This window comes from Mauremys mutica, unplaced genomic scaffold (assembly GCF_020497125.1).
Source record: "Mauremys mutica isolate MM-2020 ecotype Southern unplaced genomic scaffold, ASM2049712v1 Super-Scaffold_100466, whole genome shotgun sequence".
Lineage (NCBI taxonomy): Eukaryota > Metazoa > Chordata > Testudines > Geoemydidae > Mauremys > Mauremys mutica.
The window spans coordinates 148,129-168,377 of NW_025423345.1; the positions used below are offsets into that span (position 1 = coordinate 148,129).

Here is a 20,249-nt window from a genome sequence, read left to right on the forward strand (position 1 = left end):
CCCACACCTGACTCCCTGCCATCCCCACTGGGGCCTGAAAACCTTTGCTTGTGTTGGATTCTGCAAAGCAGAGGAGCAGGTGAGGTTTTCCTTGCAAGCTGTGTGTGTGTGTGTGCGTGTGTGTGTGTGTGTGTGTGTGAATCTTTGGCCAGGTCTGCACTACAAAGTTATTTCGGCATCATTATATTGCTCAGGTGTGTGAAAAACACACAACGCTCCCTCGGTCAGCAGCTTTTGGCTGGTGCACACACTGCAATGCCACGTCTGGCGACAAAATTGCCCTGTTTTGGTAACAAAATAAAACCACCTCGACGAGAGGCCTAGAGCTTTGTGCAGCAAACTTAAACTGACAAATTGTCAGTGTAAATGCTGCTGGTCATTACATCACCATAACTGGTCTCCACCAGTATCCCACCATGCCTGCCATGAACTCGCCTGCCCTGCATTCCTGCTACAGAGATTGGGACCCTTCTCTTTCATAGCTCCAGAAAGTTCTGACAGCTGAGCCGCTATCTACACCGGGATTAGGTTGATAGAACTGCATTGCCAGCCTAAGTAATGTAATTACACCAACCTAATTTTGTAGTGTAGACCTGTCCAAAGAATCACACACACACCTTGGGAGCAAAACGTTACCTGCTCCTCTGCTTTACAGAAGCCAAACACGAGCAACACTTGTCAGGGCCCAGTGGGGATTGGCAGAGAGTCAGGTATGGGCAAACACGCTGCTTTAAGTAATGGCAGGTACCATGGCTTAGCTGGCTAAAGCCCTTGTTTTCTAAACAAGAGATCCTGGGTTCAACTCCCAGTGGTCCCTTAAGGAGTGGCTTTTGGGGCACCTGGTGTTGGCTACTGTCAGAAGACAAGATTCAGAGCTAGATGGACCTATACACTCACTGGCACTGATAATAGAGTTACTGAAAGTTTGGGAGTTAAGAGCTGATAGGTCAGTGGTCCACTCCCCTCAATGCGGTTTTACCATTTCCACTTGCTAAACTCCCTCCCAACCATGGGCGGCAGGTTATATCTGTGTGCGGTGCCTGGGCTCCAGGAATATTCATGCCGGGTGCCCTGCTCCAGCAATATTTGGAGCTGGGTCTCTCCCCCAGCCCTGCCTGGATCAGGCCCCGGCCCCCGCGGACCTCTCCCCCCCCCCCGCTGCGTCCCTGCCTGGAGCAGGTCCCAGCCTCCGCCTGCCACCCCCCCCGCGTGTCCCTTCCCCCCCCGCCGCGTCCCTGCCTGACAGAAAGCAGCGCGCGCCTCTCCCCTGCCTGCTCTGTGCTGCCGGAGGGTCCTAGCGCCTGCCCGCCACTAACGGCAAGGCAGGCTGCCCTTACCCTGCCCTCGCCCTGAGCCTCCCCAATGCTCCAAACCCTCATCCCCAGCCAGAGCCCTCATCCCCCTGCACCCTGATCCTAATTTCCCCGCACCCTGATCCTCAACCCCAGCCAGAGCCCTCACCCCCCCGCACCCTGATCCTCAGCCCCAGCCCTGTGTCCCCCCACATCATGAGCCCTCACCCCACACCCCAAACCTCTGCCCTAGCCCTGAGCCTCCTTCTGCATCATGAACCCCTCATCCCCAAGCCCCAGCCAGAGTCTCCATCCCCCCACACCCTAATCCTCTGCCCCAGCCCTGAGCCCCCCCCACATCATGAACCCCTCATCCCCAGCCCTGACCCCCCCCCACAGCATGAACCCCTCATCCTCAGCCCCACAGCCCTCACCCCACCCCTCTGCCCTAGCCCTGTGCCCCACCACAGCATGAACCCCTCATCCTCAGCCCCACACCCCTCACCCCACCCCTCTGCCCTAGCCCTGTGCCCCACCACAGCATGAAACCCTCATCCTCAGCCCCACAGCCCTCATCCTGCACTCCCTCCTATCCCCAAACTCCCTCCCAGAGCGTGCACCACCTCCCCCTTTCTACACCCCCACCCCCAGCCCAGAGCCTGCACCCAAACTCCGTCCCAAAGCCTGCACCCCTCACTCCCTCCTGCACACCCACACCCTGCCCCAGCCCGGAGCTGCATCCAGCACCCAAACTCCCTCACAGAGCCTGCACCCTGCACCCCTCCTGCACCCTAATCCCCAGCCCAGGACCTGCACCCCAGACCTCCCCCCAAAACCCCGCCCAGAGCCTTAGGCAGGTGGGGGCAGAGTTTGGGGGGGTTCTGGGCACCACCAACATTTCTACAACCTTGCCACCTGTTTTTTAAGAAATCTGGGATTTAGACATTTTATTTAAAGCAAGGGAGTTCTGAGTTTCTGAGAAGGTTTTTGTTTGCAAGAAGCAACATTGTTTGATCTGTCATTGTACGAAAGGGGGAGAGGGTTGTCTATAAAGGGGGGGATGAAGACTAAATGCACCCGATGAGGATGGGATTTGAACCCATGCGTGCAGAGCACAATGGATTAGCAGTCCATCACCTTAACCACTCGGCCACCTCATCTGACCTGTTAAGAAAGAGACAGGAGGAGAAATCTAAGGCCAGCAGAGATAGGGACAATAAGGAGTTTTTAAATACTAAGTGAAAGCAGGGGCTGAATGAGCTCCCCCCTCACATCTAGTGAAGAGCTGGGGGAAAGACTTCAGGAACAGACCGTGTTTGCATGGACACACCTACTCTGCCTAGCTATGCAGCATGATGGGGCCGCTTTCCCAAAATGACCAGTTTTGGCTGGTGGTGGGTTACAAATCACTTTAGGATTGAATGGAATGAAATGTTATTATCCGTCCTGTATGAGTGAAGGGCAGCAGAACATACCTAGTCAGTCCTGATGGAGGGGTGGGTGGGTGAGGAATAGCTTTTACTGGACTTTGTAGAAGTGATTGAGAACGTCACCCTAACCCAGTGGTCCCCAAACATTTCACACTGTGCCCTCTTAGCCATGGCTGTGGCCCCTCGGAAGCCACGGTCAAGAACCGGGGCTGGGAGTGGGGCTGTTGCTTGCTGGGAAGAGGGGTGCGGACAGGGGTAAGGAGGTCGAGGCCGAGCTGGGAGCCAGAGGCCCAGGCTGAGGGAGGGGTTGGGGAAGAGCTGGGGCAGAGTGGGGCTGAGTGCTACTCCCTCCATGGGGGCTGGCTCAGGCCCTGAGGTGCCCCCATGAATGTTCCTCTGTGTCCCCCTAGGAGTCATGCCCCACATTTTGGGAACCACTGAACCCTACTCGCTAATCAGGGGCTAGTGATGCCAAAGCCCAGGGAAAGGGAGAACAAGTGCGGGGCCCCCAGCACTGGAACCATGTGAAGGGGCTGCAGGAGAGGGGCAATGGCTGGTGGCCCAGGGAGTTAAGGGCAAAGGGGGCACAGGAGGGGGCAGGAGTTAGGGGTGAAGGAGGTGCAAGGGTTGGGAGTGCAGGAGCTAGCGGTAAAGGGGGAGTGGGGATCATCCAGGGGCAATGGGGAAGTGCCAAAGTACAAGCTTTGCCCAGGGCACCATTTTCCCTAATGCTGGTCTGAGCAAACAATTGGAAATGACCCTTCAGTGAGACCAGAACCATCGTGTAGAAAAGCTCTTGTGTTAAGAGGTGGTGGCTGAGGGCTTAGGAAGATGGGTTAGAAAGCAACAGGGGTCTTTCTGTGGAGGTTTGATTCTTGCCTGCTAGACAAGGCTGGTGTGTGGTGTCTCCATGGTGCCACAGTGTTTGATCTACCACAGGGAGCCAAGTCTAGACATATTCAGAGGCTCTATGCCAGGGTTTCTCAAACTTCCTTTCACTACAGCCCCCTTTCTGCCAAAAAAAAAAAACTTACTACATGGCCCTGGAAAGAGGGACCAAACCCCTCCCCACTGGGCAGAGGCAGGGGAGACAAAGCCTGAGCCCTGCCCCAGTTAGGGGAGGGCAAAACCAGAGCTTGAGGGATTCAGCCCTGGGTGGTGGGGCTCAGACATTTGGCTTCAGCCCCGGGCACCAACAAGTCTAATGCCAGCCCTGGTGACCCCATTAAAACAGGGTCACATCCCACTTTGGGGTCCTGACTCACAGTTTGAGAACCACTGCTCTTTGCTGAGGGGAGAGAGTTTTCCTGTGGGTGCAGTTAATCCACTTCCCAAGAGGTGGCAGCTATGTCAGTGGGAGAAGCTATATCGGTGGGTGCGCAAGCTGTGGTGTTTGCCACATTTAAGAAGTTTAATCAAACCCCATTTTTAAAACCACCTGTGGTCTGGGAATGGCAAAGGAGCTTGATGAATCAGGGTTTGTCCTTCAAAGTCCTGGAGATCACGATTCCATACTCCTGTTGTCATGGGGGTATAGCTCAGTGGTAGAGTGCTTGATTGCAACTCAAGTAATTCTCAGTTCAAACCCCCGTGTTCTCTTATAACCTTCTTTCTTTTTTTAAAAAAAAGGAAAACATTTTCATTTCCATTCTCTATTATGTTCAGGGGCTCCTCTAGACGGGAGTGCTTGATATGAATGTAAACGCTCAACATTTCGCTGTCCAAATGCATAAAAACCTAGCAAAGCTGTCCATCAGCTGAAATCAGTTCCAGTCCTTTAAGTGTCTAGTTTATGTTTTCATCAATTAAACAAAGGTATCATACGAATGTACATTTGCAGATCCCTCTTCTCCAGGAGCTATGTTGTGCAGAAAAACAAGAACCACATCCAGCTGCAGTTCAGGAGTCTGATGACAAATGTTCTGAGGGTTGGAAAAAATGCCTTCTAGTGAGCTATTGAACGAGCTCAACCTATTTCGCTTATCAAAAGAAGATTGAAAGGTGACTTCACTGAAGTCTTGAAAGGCCTTAATGGAGAGAAAAGATTGGTTATAAAAAGGGCTCTTTAATCCAGCAGAGAAAGGCATAACAAGACCCAGTGGCTGGAAGGTGAAAAGAGACAAATTCATATTACAAATAAGACACAAATATTCAACAGCGAAGATGATTCACCACAGGAACAAGCTACCAAGGAATGTGGTGGATTCGCCATCTCTTGATGTCATTTTATGAAGACTAGATGACTTTCTGGAATGTGTTAATCCCAAAAGTAGCTATTGTGTCATACAGGAGGCCTGTGATATGCAGGGGGTCAGATTAGATGCTCTAATGGTCTCTTCTGGCCATAAAGTTGACTAATTTCTGAAAAAATGAGTGTAGCATTGGGAGCAGCGTCTGATGTTTTCCTGTCTAGCCGGCTTGCTTCCTAGAACGAATGCTCCTTGAGTGGGGTGATCCACAGGGAGTAGCTCAAACCTCCAAAGTGCCTGGCAAGGGGCAGGACATTAGCACAGCAGGGGAGGGGTGTGGCAGTGACATCACAAAGGCCTTTTGCAGGACCTCAGACTATTGGTCAAAGGTGGTGGGGAGGTGGTGACCTCACAGAGAGATGCTGACATCAGCCAGGCAGGACAGGGGCGAGAGGCCAGGGAAACCTCAAAGACCCCTGTGACTTTGCTTCAGCAAGTCTCCTTCTCCAGGTCTCTCTTTGAGGACTGAGAGATTATTTGGGTTCACAGACGTGAGTGCCAGGGGGAGCCTCTTTCGAGTTTTCTCCTTCCCTTTCAGTGATTTTACTAGAAAACAGCCGTCCCAGTTTAGAAGGTAAGAGCCTCCTCGAGGTTTGAAACCTGTTCAGTCTGATCCATCTGGTGACAGTTGAATTCTAGGCATGGAAAACACGAACTTAAGGAGGCAGAATTTTATTCCGCACCTGGGATTTTGTCCCTTAGAATCACTGGGGTCATTAGGGTTTGTCCTTTTGGTTTCACCTTTTCGTCCATCCATCCCTTCCTCCTTTCTCTTTGTCTCTTGCTTCTTTTGTCCTTGCATCTGTTCCCCTCCCAACACCAGGAGTGAGGTGTGTGTGTGTGTGTGTTGCAGGGGAGCGCTCTGCAGCTCCCACTCTGGAAGGTCCAACCAAAAATATGGGGCTGAAATAGTGCTCGGGCAGTGATCCCCACCAGTGACCTGGGCCATCCTTTGGGCTCTCTGGTGAGAACCCTCAGCCTCCCGTCCTCAGTTTCTACCCTGATTGGCTGAGCAGGGGGTTATTGACAGGGAGGAGACTCAGGTCCTTGTTGTTCTCTTTTAAGACCAAGGAAATAAGTCATAACCTGTTATATGTTTGACAAATTTTGCTGCATTAATAGTCTCTGAGCAGTTCATGATTCTCTCTAACATTGCAGTTCTCCTCAAATACTTGCTGAATAATTACTGTGCACTGTTGTTGGTCTTGAGCTCATCTGAGAGCACTTTATTCAGGTCATTCAATGTGTGAAATTCAAGATCTGATGGTTAGTTTGAAAATCAGGGCTCTTGGGTCCTATTCCCAACTCCGCCACTGGCTGGCTGTGTAACCTAAGACAAGTCAATTCTCCATTCGCAGCCTTAGCTTCTCCCTCTTTCCAGTAGGGATAATAATGATCCGCTCCTACCTACCTCACGGTGGGTGGAGGATGGGGATCCATTGGAGAGTGTCACTAGGAGTATCAGAGGGGTAGCTGTGTTAGTCTGGATCTGTAAAAGCAGCAAAGAGTCCTGTGGCACCTTATAGACTAACAGACGCATTGAAGCATGAGCTACTGCACATGGCTAAGCAAAGAGAACAAACCCCCAATCCCCCCTGTGCTTTGGGAGCCAGGTTTGCTGTGGGAATTCTGTAGTGCAGATGACTTCAAGCCTGGCCATTGTGATTATTTACCAATTTCTCTGGCAGTGGGGGAGTTTTGTACTCACAGCTGTGATGGCCGAGTGGTTAAGGCGTTAGAATTGAAATCTAATAGGGTTCCCCTGTGCAGGTTTGAATCCTGCTCACAGCGAGGCCTGTGTTTTAGCCAGTCTCTCACCCGGGCAACACCTCTGTACAACCCCCTGAGACACTCTCAATTCTCTCCCCACCCCATGTAAAACCTGTTCTGCTCCTTTCATAGAGATCCCTGGGACACCACCTCACACTGTGTCCCTGAGGGGTCAGGCAAAGTCTCAGCACCTGTAGCCTCTGCCACTCACCTGGTGCCCCATGGATCAGCCATAGCCCTGGTTCTGCTCCTCTCTCTAGAGTGCGAAAGGATCCATGTCACTGACGCTATGGGGGGCTGCTGGGCAGTGGCAGGCAGGAATAGGGGATGAAAACTCCTCTGTGCAGCTGAGTGAGGGCAGTACCAGGGAAGGGGCATCTGTGAAAGTGGCCCTGTGGAAGGTGGCAGGGGTTTGGGGGCCCAGGAGGAGGCACTTGATGTTCAGTGCCTTGGAGCAGCTGGACTTGGATAAGGTGGGTGTTCAGGAAATGCACATTAACAACTCTAGGGTAGCTTGATGGGCAGAGGGTGATTGGAGGAAGAGCCCACCCCTCTGGTCCTCCGGGCCAGCGAAGAATGATGGGGCTGGGGTCTTGTTCTTCACATTCATGGTGTGAGTACACAAGGGGCTGGAGCTCGGACCAGGGAGGTGATTACTGGTGGGCTTTGTGCTCCATGGCACTGGCTACGGCTATATTAGTGGGTATGGTTCCCAGTTAAGGCGTGAAAGGAAAGTCCTATGAAGGAACTGGCTCCCTTCCTCTGGACCGCACAGTGTTTGGCATCAGGGCGGGATTTCAATTGTGACAGCCGGCCTGAGGACTGCTGGTCCTGTTTTCCTGACCATCAGAGGAAACTCTTCTATGATGAGCACTACCTGGCGCAGGTCTGTAGTGAGGTTGGCTTAGAGGACGTGTTTCTCCATAGCGGAACCAGTGGAGGGCGGGTGGTAGCCTCCTATTCCTCTGACCCGAGCTCACACCAGCCACAGAGGGGTTACACCTTTCTGCGGGGACAGGCCAGGAGTCGCACTGACCAGATTTACATGTAGGAGAGCACGTCGACAGCCCAGTGCAGAGTGGTGCCTATGGACTGTTCGGATCATGCAGCTCTAGCCGTGTGCTCAATGTGGGCAATTCCCTGACCCAGGGCAGAGGATATTGGAAGCTGAACATCCAGAGCTTGCAAGATAAAGGAGCAGGGGGGCGAGGCCTGGTGGTGTTGGCAGAACAGGAAAGCATCAGAGGGTTCTGTGGTAACCAGGGGGATTGATGGGAGTCAGTGAGGGAGGAGTTGGCGGCTTTGTTCCGAGGGCTGGGGAAACATCACAACATTAAAGAAACCAACAGTGCCAAGTCCTGCAGTGTCTCCTGTGGGATTTCCACAAGAGCATCCAGGCAGGGGAGCCAGTCAGCGTGTGACTGTACGACCGGATCAAGCGACAGCTGCCCGAGTTCCAGGAGATGAGGCTGCAGCTGGCCGACATGAGCAGGAGCATCGAGTGAAGACATTTTTGCAGCCTGCAGGGAACGGAGACAAAGCAGGGGGATGTGGGGACTCAGGGCAGGACCTGCGGATCCGGTAGTGCAGGACTATAGTCGCTGGAGGAGGAGAGGGAGTCCTGCGAGAGGAAGCCGCTGGTGGGAAGCAACAAGTGCAGAGTGGAAGCCAGCCAGCTGAGAGTCACAGAAGCCTAAAAAAAGTAAATGGCAGCAGGTCCCAAGGTGTAATGGGCAGGACTCTGAATACTGGAATCTGAGTTCAACTCTCCGTGAGACCTCCTGGTGATATATGATTTTGCTGCAAAGCCCTGGAGCTCAATGTGCTTGGCTACCCTCTCTCAGGGTCAACTAGGGTGAGTTTTTTCCCTCCTGCTGGGTGACTGATGCCCACTGGAGATAGGTCTTTGGTCCGGCCGGTTCAATGGATTGGCCGCGATAGGTTGGGGTCCTAGAACTTAACAGTCTGGCTAGAGAGTCCTGTGGGTTGACCATATGGTTGTTTCTCACTGCTTCACCTGATGTCCACAACTTTGGTCCCTGCAGCTGCCACACTCTTCCTCTTGCCCACATGGCATTTAAAGGAAGCAGTGCCAGGGCCAGGCTTCATAGTCAGGGCTAGGCAGGAGGGAGGAAGAGTCCCAGGCTGGAACCCAACACATCTTTCCTGCTCTGGGCACCTGGAGCAGAGGCGGCTGGTGCTGACAGCTCCAAGGGAAGGCTTAAAAGCCACAGAGCAGCTGAGGGCAGGGCAAGAGGACGGGAGGACCATGCCTATGCGTGGCCAGCAGACAGCCACAGAGACACCCGGCCAGCCTGCTCCCTGCTCCCTGCCATGCCAAAACCCCTACTGAAGGCCACTCACAGACCAGCATTCGTTCTGCAGCCAGCATCACAAGGTGGTTGGAAAGCAGGTGGGGCCTCTGACCATTCTCACTCAAGGGGCTCCTTTTGGCAGTGGGGCAGGAGATATTTTCCACAAGAGGCTTTTTCCCAGCTGCTGAGAAGCACAGAAGTACCCGATGTTTGCTCTTGCGGTGAAAGGCGTTAATACCTTTAGGCGGCCTGACTAGCTCAGCTGGCAGCACCTCTGGCTCTTACTCTGAAAGTTGAAGTTACAATTCCCTGTTTGGGTGCTTGGGGCTCCTCTTCAACAATACAACCCACAATCTGCTTAAGCCCCCACCCAGTAACCTGGGGAAACTAACCCTGGCCACTGGGTGCCTCTAAGAGGAGATACTTTCACCACTCACAACCACTGAGTGTAGAAAAGAAACTTTAAGAAAAAGGAGGAAAATCACCTTGTATTAACTTGGGAAAACACCACAATCAGGATTCATAACACAACACTATGAGCAAAACACCCACCCACAGCGCTCTGGGCAGTGGCCTTTTGCCTCGGGCTCCTAAATCCAGACACCAGAAGCTTTTTGGATGTGCCACTCCCTTCACTGCACCTCACCCCCAGCTGCTTTCCTGGGTCAGTGAAAACCCAGAGTTCACCTCTCACCTCCTGGGGGGAAAGACCCTTTCTCCCTCCGCTGTCTGGCCACATTGCCGGCCACTTGCCTTTCCCCCCTGTCACCGCTCTGCTGGCCACCCTCTCTGCTCTGGGACGTCTTGTGGTCCCACCAGGAGCGGAACAGGCTCCCTAAAAGCAGGGCCACCCAGAGGATCCGGGGCCTGGGGCAAAGTCGGGGAGCGGACACAAAAAAAGGCCCCACCTGCTGCGGCGCTTGTACTCACTGGGCGGCGTCCGAGTCTTCAGTGGCAGCGGGTCCTTCACTCGCTCCGCGTCTTCGGCAGCACCGAAGACCCAGACTGCTGCCGGGTGAGTAAAAATTAAAAAGGTGCCTCTAGCCAGGGAAGGGATTCTCGGCCAGGGGTCGCGGGGGCCCTGCGGGGTCAGGGCCTGGGGCAAATTGCCCCATTTGTCACCACCCCCGGGTAGCCCTGCCTAAAAGTAGCGGCCACCAGAGCACGAACAGTAGCCCCACCCCTTCCACTTGAGGCCACGCCCCTGCCCCACCCTTCTCCCCAAGGACCCGCTCCTACGCTGCCTCTTCCCCCCAGACCCCACTTCCCGCTCACTGCTCTCTGCCCCCTCCCACCCTCACTCGCCCTTACGGTCATTACAAAGTGGCAAGGCAGAGCCCTCCCATTTTTTAATGTCCTGGGGTGTTGTTCCCCCCTGTTCAGGCACCCCTGGGGCCCTGCACTTCACACAGCTCTCCCTGATTTCAGCTGTTAGTGAGGGAGCCTCACTGCTAGCGCAGACTGGGCAGTTTGTTGCATGAGAGACACTGTCCCAAAGCAGGACTAATGCTTAGAGCTGGTTCTCAGTGATTTCAGATCTGTTGGTCTGCAGCAAGACTCTCCATTGAGTCTTAACCAGCTCTGTTATTACACAGGAAAGAACAAAAGGGCCAAATGGTGCCTGGAACCCTTAAGAAGAATCCACCCGAACAAGTACAACACTTGTCACTACCTGCTCTCAACCCCATTGAGAATATTTTGGGGTCACTCCTTGGCTTTATCAACCTAGGGAAGTGGGAGAATAGCAATTAACAGGTGCTCCAGTAGCACAATTGGTTAGTGCACAGTACTTATAGAGCAGTGCTGAGAGGAGCTATGCTGAGGTTGTGAGTTCAAGCCTCACCTGGAGCACTAGTTTTCATTAACCAAGTGGCACCACCCCCTCATTTGGCTCTGTGGAATGTAGAATTCCAGCCCAGGGACACTAAGGAGTCAAAAATGCCCCCTTCACTTATTACCTCCTCTCTAGAGCACAGGTCATTTTGAGGATTGGTTGGGAAATGAGCCTTTGCTGACAAGGTTTGTCTCTGTTCATATTTCACCTTCACGTGTTATGTTGAGGGATCTTTAGTGTATTTTTGTGAGGTTAATAACTATCTCCTCAACTTTATTTACTCAACTTAAAAATTGGTGTCACTTGATTTTTGCATCTCCCTGTGAAAATACAACTGACACATCTGGCTTTCTACAGGGGGTCATGATGTTAAAGTTGGGGAATTCAGTCTCTGTACTTCTGGGGAGGGGGGTTGCTTTTTTACAGCTGCCTCACGGCCAGGCACACCGGGCTGTTAGCTGCACCCACGGTCCTTGCCAGGGGCCCCTGCTGAACCCTGGGCGGCTGCACTGCCGTGCTGGGATGACTCTGCACGGGAGAAGATGCTGTGGAGCAATGTAGAGCAGGTGCAGGAAGGAGATGGGGTCACTATTCACATTCTGAACTGCACCATTTTCCAAATTTGGGAATAGATTCATAGACTTAAGGTCAGAAGGAACCATTATGATCATCTAGTCTGACCTTCTGCACAATGCAGGCCACAGAATCTCACCCACAAACTCCTGTAACAAACCCCTAACCTATGTCTGAGTTATTGAAGGCCTCAAATCGTGGCTTAAAGACCTCAAGGTGCAGGGAATCCTCCAGCAAGTGACCCGAGCCCCACGCTGCAGAGGAAGGTGAATGTCCGAGAACAAGTCTAAGGAGAAGGTGAATGCAGAGCAATGACACTGGAGATGCCCAGACATCCAATGGGGGCAGCGTGGAAATTAATAAGGGAAGATCATTTGTGAAATTAGTCGTCACTGACAAGATTTGTCTCTGTTCCTATTTCACGGTGTGGTGTTAGTTAGAGGAATCAGTACAGATTTTTACTATATTAATTAAACACTTAATTTTATTTAACCAAGCCAAAAACTTAGTGTCACTTATTTTTTCTCTCTCCTAGCAAGAATGAATTGAATTTTGTGACTTTCTGGAAAGTGCAGCGAGATTAAATGTGGGGAATTCAGTCTCTGTGTTTGTGAGCTGATGTTTTCCTCTCACAGGTCAGTGCCTGCATTGAAATACCCAGAGGGATCTAAGGGCTGGTGTACGCTGGGCACTGAACTGGAAGAGCGACGTCTCTCAGCGTGTGACCCCCCGCAAACCCATAGAGTTAAGGTGACCTAAACACTGGTTAGATAGTGCTAAAGAAAAGGAAGAATTGTTCTGTCCATGTAGCTATTACAAAGATGGGAAAAACCCTCCAGTCACTGTTTACTCCAAAGTGCCATAGCAGTGTTTTAACTGTAGACAGAGTGAAACTAGATCTGGCTCCAGTTCACACTGTGGATGCTCACATACTAAGACTACAATAAAAGCAACACAACAGTGCTTGCGTAGTTGGCAGGATTTGAACTTACGCAGGGAGACCCCAATGGATTTCTAGTCCATCGCCTTAACCACTGGGCCACAACTACTTGCCATGCATCTGTTTCACTACATGATAATTCTGTTCTCATTGAATTGTCACTTCAAATTGTTTGCTCAGACCAGCTTCCCCAACACACTCACAGCTGCGCATCAGTGTAAGTGTGTCCTTGGCTGAACAGGGAGAATTCCTGCCCATTTCCCTTCTGGTTGGAGCATGATCAGAGTGAGTTTGTGTTAATGACATTGCTGTAGATTGTTGTTCATTCCCCACTCTGACAATTCAGACAGTCCCTTTCCTAGTCAAATCTCCAGCACATCGTTCCAATAGCAGGGGGCAGGATTTCTCTGGGGCACTGAGGGCTGGTGCGTGAACTCAGCCTTGCATTCCACCCTTGATGTTTCATGGACTAACAACAGCAGCAGAAAGAAAGAGCCGAGTCAACATCTCCCTGGCAGGGATGCAGGTGCCACGTCCCCTCTGTCTGACCATCGCCATTGCAGGAGAGAAGGGGTCACTGGAATCGAATGCCCTGGCTCAGACAAGAGACACAGGAAGATTTTTCTGTTCATGGATCTGTGCAAAGGAAATTTTGTCTCTGTGTGAAACTGAGGTCAGAAATGAAACGTCCACATGGTGGCCCAATGCTCTAGGGTATGTGGGTGAAGGACTCGGGCTGAGAAATTATTTAACAGGGGGTTGTATTTATTGCCCTGATTAAAATCTATGGCTAAAAGGCAGCCACTGTTGTTAGTACTTGTACCTGTGTAGGGACACCCCAGTGGGTGTCAAGTCCACTGCCTTCACGAGAGGCAGTCGATTATTTTATCAAGATACAAATTTCTTGGCCAAGGTCTAGACTCCAGAGAAAACAATACACTGCTGATAACAGGAAGTACATAAAAAGATTTTGCAGCCACCTTGGACATAACTATGATGTGTCGTGTTTCACTCTTTATACCTGGCGCCACCTCCTTTCCCTTTAGCCTTGTAGTTGACCAAGGGCAAAGCTGAACATCTCCTCAGATACCAGGGAGTGTTTATGTCCATTCCTGCGAGCTACACAGGGGTTTGATGTTGCTGCTTTCAATCCTCCGGCTCTGGCGGGATAAGGCACAATTCAGGCTGTCGCTGAACTGAAGGAGGAAGATCAGTTTTTGACAGGGAGAGTGATGCCTCCTCTTAAAGGTGTTTGGCTGGCAGTCCTGGTTCCCAGGTCTTGCCCGTGGGGCTCCAGCAGTTTTGGGACCGGGTCACTCCCTTGGCCACACCGGCCACCCCCAGGCGCTCCCCCACCCAGGGGCCCCAGCAGTGCAGCGGAGCTGAGCAGCATCTGTCTGCTCGCTCCAGTGGCTGCCGGCCCCTCCGCATGGCAGGGCGGGGTGGGGCTGTGCTTCTGCGCGCTGCCCCCACCCCGAGCACCCCTGCAGCCAATGAGATGATGCAGGGGCGGTGTCTGGGGGCAGCAGCACACGGAGGCCCCTCAGCCCGCCCTGCCTTAGAGCCCCAGGTAAGCGCTGCACCCCTTACCCCCTCCCAGAGCCTGCACCCTCACCCCCTCCCCACATACCCCTTCCCACTCCCAAACTCCTTTCCAGAGCCTTCCCCCCCTTCTCACACCTCCCCGGCCCCCAAACTCCCTCCCAGAGCCTGCACCCCCCTCCACACACCCCCTGCCCCAGCCCAGAGCCTGCACCCAGCACCCAAACTCCATCTCAGAGCCTGCACCCCAGAACCCCTCCCCAACCCAAACTCCCTCCCAGAGACCAGTCTCTCACCCCTTCTGTACCCAAACTCCCTCCCAGACCCTGCACCCCAATCCCCAGCCCAGGGCCTGCACCCTAGACCTCCCCACACCCAAACTCCCTCCCAGAGCCGTAGGCAAGTGGAGGGTGGAGTTTTGGGGGGCAGGGTCTGGGCGGTATGAGTGACATTATTGGCCCACTGGAAGGACTGGAGGACTGGCACTGGCCCTAAGGTAAATTGTGGTTGAGACCCTGCTTTAAGGGATTGGAGCAATGCTGGAGAGACTGACGGGCAGGGAGCTGGGGAGCTGTGTGTGCCCCAAGGAGAGTTGTTGTTGTGCTCTGGTGACAAAGAGCGGGGGTGGGGAGGTTGTAAGCTGTGGTGTTTGTATAGAGATAAAGTTTACTCACCCCCAGGTTCAAAGCTGTTCCTGCTGTGGGGTATGCATGACACTCTTTGTTGCAAGTATAGCTCAGTGGGTGAATGTTTCTTTGCAGGGTAATAGGTTCCTAGTTCCCATCCAAGTGATTCCCTTTAAAAACTTTTCGAATGAAAATCGATTTCCAGACCCATCTCCAGTATGTTCAGGAGTTTGCCGAATGGGGGCAGGGGGCTTGAAATGAATTTAAACACTCAGCTTTTTCCTGTACAAATGAAAAAAGACCTAGCAGAGCTGTCCAGCAGCTGAAATCAGTTCCGGTCCTCGGCGTCTCTAAGAGGGACACTCAGTAGCTGAGGCATGTGGTGAACGGCAGCACCACACAGGGTCATAACACTCAGACACGGGGCTTCACTGTCACTGCCCCTGTGTTTTCTATCATTTCTATCCTAAGGAACACACCCTCCCCCCCCACACTGTCACACACAACTTTCTCCCCTTGAGCCCCATCCAACCCTCCCCCTCTCCCCCACACACGCCATGGGACACAGCCTCAACAGGGGAGCAGAGAGCCGAAAGGGCCACAGGAGACCAATGGAGCTAGGCAGGGATAGAAAAGACTTCCCCTCCCTTCTCTTCTCTTCTCAAGAGTCTTGTTAATCTCACCCATGGGATGTTCCAGCACCGGGTGGGCTCAAAGCACCAACCTTCCCCTGAGCAACGGAAGGGGGAACCAGCTCTATCACATGGAAGGAGGCTCCTCACCTCTGCTGCTGCCATCCTGCAGCCTTTAATATGGATTTGTTTTAGCTAATGGAACCCCCCCACTCCGCTAATCCATCCATGAATCAAGGAGACAAGACCCTCAGGTGGGCACCAGAGGTGCAATGGGTTAGTGCACAGGACTTATAATAGCAGTGCTGAGTGGACCGGCTGATGGCTTTCTTTACAAACGGACGCCATCAGACTGAGCCACGAGGCGTGCTGCAGGATAGCCCCTCCCCACCAAAAATTAATGCCGTGACCCGGATTCGAACCGAGGTTGCTGCGGCCACGGCGCAGAGTACTAACCACTATACGATCACGGCCAGGCGCTGGGGGTGCAGGCAGCAGCTCATTGCAAAATGCTCAGGTCTGCGCTCTCGGGATGGCCACCTACCTCATCGGCGGGCACGGGTATTTCTCAAGTTTCCCCATTACAGTCACAGGTCAAATGCTGAGCAAAGGAAAAAATAGAGGAAGCCAATCCCATGCCTGCCGCTTTTTCTGTCTTCCTCCACCCCTGGACCAAGTTCCTCCCCGTTCGTCTGGGCCATTGTCCTCATGCCCCTGGCCAGCCTATTTCCCTTTGCCGCTCTGAAACGTGCCCCCACGTGCAGGCCCCGAAGCTGGGCCCGGGGGCGGAAGGCCAGGGAGAGGCTTTGGCTAGGGCCAGCATGTCCTTGTGAGGTAATTGTCTCTCTGGAGGTGAAAGTCATCAGTTCGGGGTGCGAAGGGAAGTGGCCATAGAAGGAGAATGCAAGGCATGTGGTGGGCAGGCCAGGGATTTCTTTGTTCCCCCCTTGAAAAGGGGTCATCCTCCCCGTCGGGGAATCGACCCCGGTCTCCCGCGTGACAGGTGGGGATACTCACCACTATACTAACGAGGAAAGGGGTACAGTGAGTGGCCCCAGCTCCCGCAGACCAGCTACGGTCAGCGTACACCTACACCGTCGCATGGGCCCCAGCAGGCAACAGCACCCCTGGCCCTCTTCTGCTTCCCAAAGGCTTTGGCCGCAGCAACAGCCCTGGGAAAAGCCCTGGCCCTCCTCACCTGCCCTTGCCCAGCACCACGCCTTTTCGGGCCTACACAGCTCCTCACACAACACCCGCCTGGGACTTTGCCCTCCCCTACCAGCTCAGCAGCACCTTTTTTCCTCTCAAAACCTCCTCTTGACGGTGTGACGAAGTGGGACTGTTCGTACTGGGGGCTGGGAATGCTGGGTGCAGGCCTCTAAGTATCTAGCAAAGCAGAAGGCCTGCGCAACCGAATGCCTGACACTCTGTCTCCTGGCAACTGATGGCCCGAGCACCTCCCCTGCAAAGGTGCATCTAAAGGTGTTGGAGACAAAGGGGTCAGGTGACCTCCTGGCCCAGGAAAGAAGCTGGGCAGAGAGGAGGGGCCGGAGGGGGTTGGGCGGACGGGAGCTGGCTAGGGAAAAGAGGGGAGGCAGAGAGAGAGGGCTCTGATCCCCAAGGGGGGCTGTGGCGCTCCGGGGCCCCAAGATGGACCTAACAGGGGGGATCCTGTTATCTGTGCCTGCAAGGCCTGTGTTGGACTGTGTTCCTGTCGTCTAAATAAACCTTCTGCTTTACTGGCTGGCTGAGAGTCCTTGTGAATTGGCAGTGAGCCCGGGGGTGCAGGGCCTGACTCCCCTACACTCCGTGACATCTGGTGGTAGCAGTGGGATCTACTGCACCCTGTGGACGGCGCTTCCTGCAGTAAGTGACTGGGGAGCAATAAAACGAAGGGGCGATTAACCCCTGGGAGAGTGTGACCAGAGAGCAGGACTTTGCAGTAACAGGGTCACCCGGGGGATCACAGCGCCCACTGGGACCACTGGGCCCTGACAAGTGTTGCTCGTGTTTGGATTCTGTAAAGCAGAGGAGCAGGTGAAGTTTTGCTCCCCAGGTGTGTGTGTGATTCTTTGGACAGGTCTACGCTGCAAAATTAGGTTGATGTAATTACACCAGGCTGGCAATGCAGTTCTATCAACCTAATCCCAGTGTAGATAGCATTCAGCTGTCAGAACTTTCTGGAGCTATGAAAGGGGAGAGGTCCGGCCTCTGTAGCAGGAATGCAGGGCAGGCGAGTTCATGGCGGGCATTGTGGGATACTGGTGGAGACCAGTTATGGTGATATAATGACCAGCAGCATTTACACTGACAATTTGTCACTTTAAGTTTGCTGCACAAAGCTCTAGGCCTCTCGTCGAGGTGGTTTTATTTTGTCACCAAAACAGGGCAATTTTGTCACCAGACGTGGCATTGCAGTGTGTGCACCAGCCACAAGCTGCCGAGCGAGGGCTGAAATAACTTTGTAGTGCAGACCTGGCCAAAGATTTACACACACACACACACACACACACACACACACACACACACACACACACACACACACACACACCTTGCAAGGAAAACCTCACCTGCTCCTCTGCTTTGCAGAATCCAACACACGCAAAGCTTTTCAGGCCCCAGTGGGGATGGCAGGGAGTCAGGTGTGGGCAGACACTGGGTTTTAGCCACAAGCAAGCACATTGGCTTAGCTGGCTAAAGCACCTGTCTTGTAAATAGGAGAGCCTGGGTTCAACTCCCAGTGGTGCCTTGTTGAGTACATCTTGGAGCACCTGGTATTGGCTACTGTCAGAAAACTAAATGGGCCTTTGGTGCAGCCCAGTGTGGCTGTTTAAATTATACTCACAGCCACTGATAACAGAATTACTGAAAGTTTGGGAGTTAAGAGCTGATAGGTCAGTGGTCCAGCCTGTCACAATGACCCCCTTCCTCTGGGACAGGGGCAGGTCTGGGCTCTCACACCAAATGCTCATTGTGGCTGCCAGAATCTGTGAGTGACTCATTTAGTTTACACCGAGGGTTGAGTCCTGCTTTGTGCACCGTGTGTGAGAATGAAAATCCTAAACCGCCCTTTGAAATAACGAATGGAGCAGGACGTGTTATTGTCCCTGCCCCAAAGCAGACAGACCAGTGGAGAAATGCCATTGAGTCCAGGGTAATACTCCGCTGCCATTTTACCTTTTTTGCTTGCTAAACTCCCTACCAACCTTGTGGGGTCCAGAGCCCGGTATTGAACCTGAGTCGAGATGTCTACAGTGCAAATTTACCATCCCATGGCCCTAGCCTGGGAGCCTGCACTGGCACGGGACAGCCGTGGGTGTTTCATTGCAGTGTGGACACAGCCTAGCATTATGTCTACACTGCCATTAACACACCCAAGTCACTAGTCTCAAACCCTGGGTCAGTTGATTCAGGCTTGTGGGGCTTGTGGTGCAGGGTTATAAAATTACAGGGTAGACACTTGGGCTTGAGCCCAGCCTCCGAGACCCCACGAGGGGTGAGGGTCTCCGAGCCTGGGCTCCAGTCTGAGCCCCAGGAGCCCAAATCAGATCATCCAGGCCAGCCGGGCCAGCGGGATTTTATCACAGTATAGATGCCCTCTCAGGGTATGTCTACACTGCAATGTAAGCCCAGGGTTAGCAGAAGTCATGTCAGCAGCCCCAACACATAAACATAAACCACAAGGGAAAGTCCCATCCCCCAAATAAGCTGGGCAGTGTCCTTCTCCCTACGGTTTGTAAGTCCAGCAACCAAAAGTCCTTTAACATGAGCCATCCCCTCTCTGTACCCCACTCACAGCTGTTGTCCTTAGTCAGTGCAAGCCCCGAGGTGCCTCTGTAGAGTTCACCTGCCATCCTGGGTGGAAAAGGGGGAAAATAAGAAGGCACCGTACTCACTATGGTGTCTAGGGACTCACTCATCCCTCCACAGCCACCCTGTCCTAACGTTGGTCTGACACCTACATTTTAGTGTTGGGACCCAGGCCCCGGCCCACTTGGCTTTGGAACCCCTGTCCCCTGCCTAGCAAGTGCTATTGAATTGAGGGTGAGTCCCTCAGTCGGGGTCTGCCAAGCACAGTTGTGCTGCCCTCGATTCACACAGCAAGGATAACAACCCTTTATTTCTCCTGCCCCTGTAACATGGAGACTGGGAATCCAACACCAGCCACAAGTGATCATTTCGGCAAGCAACCCAACCTATTTCCAACATACTGTAAAATCCACATGCAGACTCACTGTCTTGTCCAGGCTACACTGCAGGGGCTATTCACAGGTGCGATCCCACTACTGATCGGCATGGGAGATTTGACCTGCTCTGTTTTCAACCTGGGCCGGTTCACCCCTCCTTAGGCAACCTGGGAACCCCAAGCTTCCCCGGGATCACCATATTGATGCTGAACTTAGTGCGGACACCCGATCGGCACAGCCCCCTGCAGCCCAGAACTCCTGAGCTCAAGTGATCCGCCGGCCTCAGCCTCCCCAGGAGCTGGGATCACAGGCACCAGCCACAGGGCCCGGCTGGTTACAGGGTCTCCCGCTTCCAACTTCAGGCTCAGCCTGGGAGCTCTGCGCTCTGAGTGGGTGGAAGTGGAGCCTGGAACTGAGCTGATGCACTGAGGGTTATTTGCACTGTGTGCTTCACATGGAGGTGAAAACACGGGGCACAGATCTTTGAGCACAACCCTCGTCCTGAGCAATGGGTGAGGCTGCATAAAGAGAGACCGGCTCCCCCTGGCGGGGCTGCATAAGAACATAAGAACATAAGAAAGGCCGTACCGGGTCAGACCAAAGGTCCATCTAGCCCAGTATCTGTCTACCAACAGTGGCCAATGCCAGGTGCCCCTGAGGGAGTGAACCTAACAGGCAATGATCAAGTGATCTCTCTCCTGCCATCCATCTCCATCCTCTGACGAACAGAGGCTAGGGACACCATTCTTACCCATCCTGGCTAATAGCCATTTATGGACTTAGCCACCATGAATTTATCCAGTCCCCTTTTAAACATTGTTATAGTCCTAGCCTTCACAACCTCCTCAGGTAAGGAGTT

The 20,249-nt window shown here is 53.2% G+C and overlaps 4 non-coding genes across 4 annotated transcripts; 2 read left to right on the plus strand and 2 right to left on the minus strand.

Moving 5' to 3' along the window:
* Positions 1-2,370: 2,370 nt before the first annotated feature.
* Positions 2,371-2,452, minus strand: TRNAS-GCU. Its single transcript has one exon. It is a non-coding gene; the product is annotated as a tRNA-Ser (tRNA).
* A 4,228-nt stretch (positions 2,453-6,680) lies between these two features.
* TRNAS-UGA lies at positions 6,681-6,762 on the plus strand. The gene has a single exon. It is a non-coding gene; the product is annotated as a tRNA-Ser (tRNA).
* Positions 6,763-10,813: 4,051 nt separating this feature from the next.
* TRNAI-UAU lies at positions 10,814-10,907 on the plus strand. Its single transcript has 2 exons — positions 10,814-10,851; positions 10,872-10,907. It is a non-coding gene; the product is annotated as a tRNA-Ile (tRNA).
* Positions 10,908-12,430: 1,523 nt separating this feature from the next.
* On the minus strand, positions 12,431-12,512 carry TRNAS-AGA. Its single transcript has one exon. It is a non-coding gene; the product is annotated as a tRNA-Ser (tRNA).
* Positions 12,513-20,249: the final 7,737 nt, after the last annotated feature.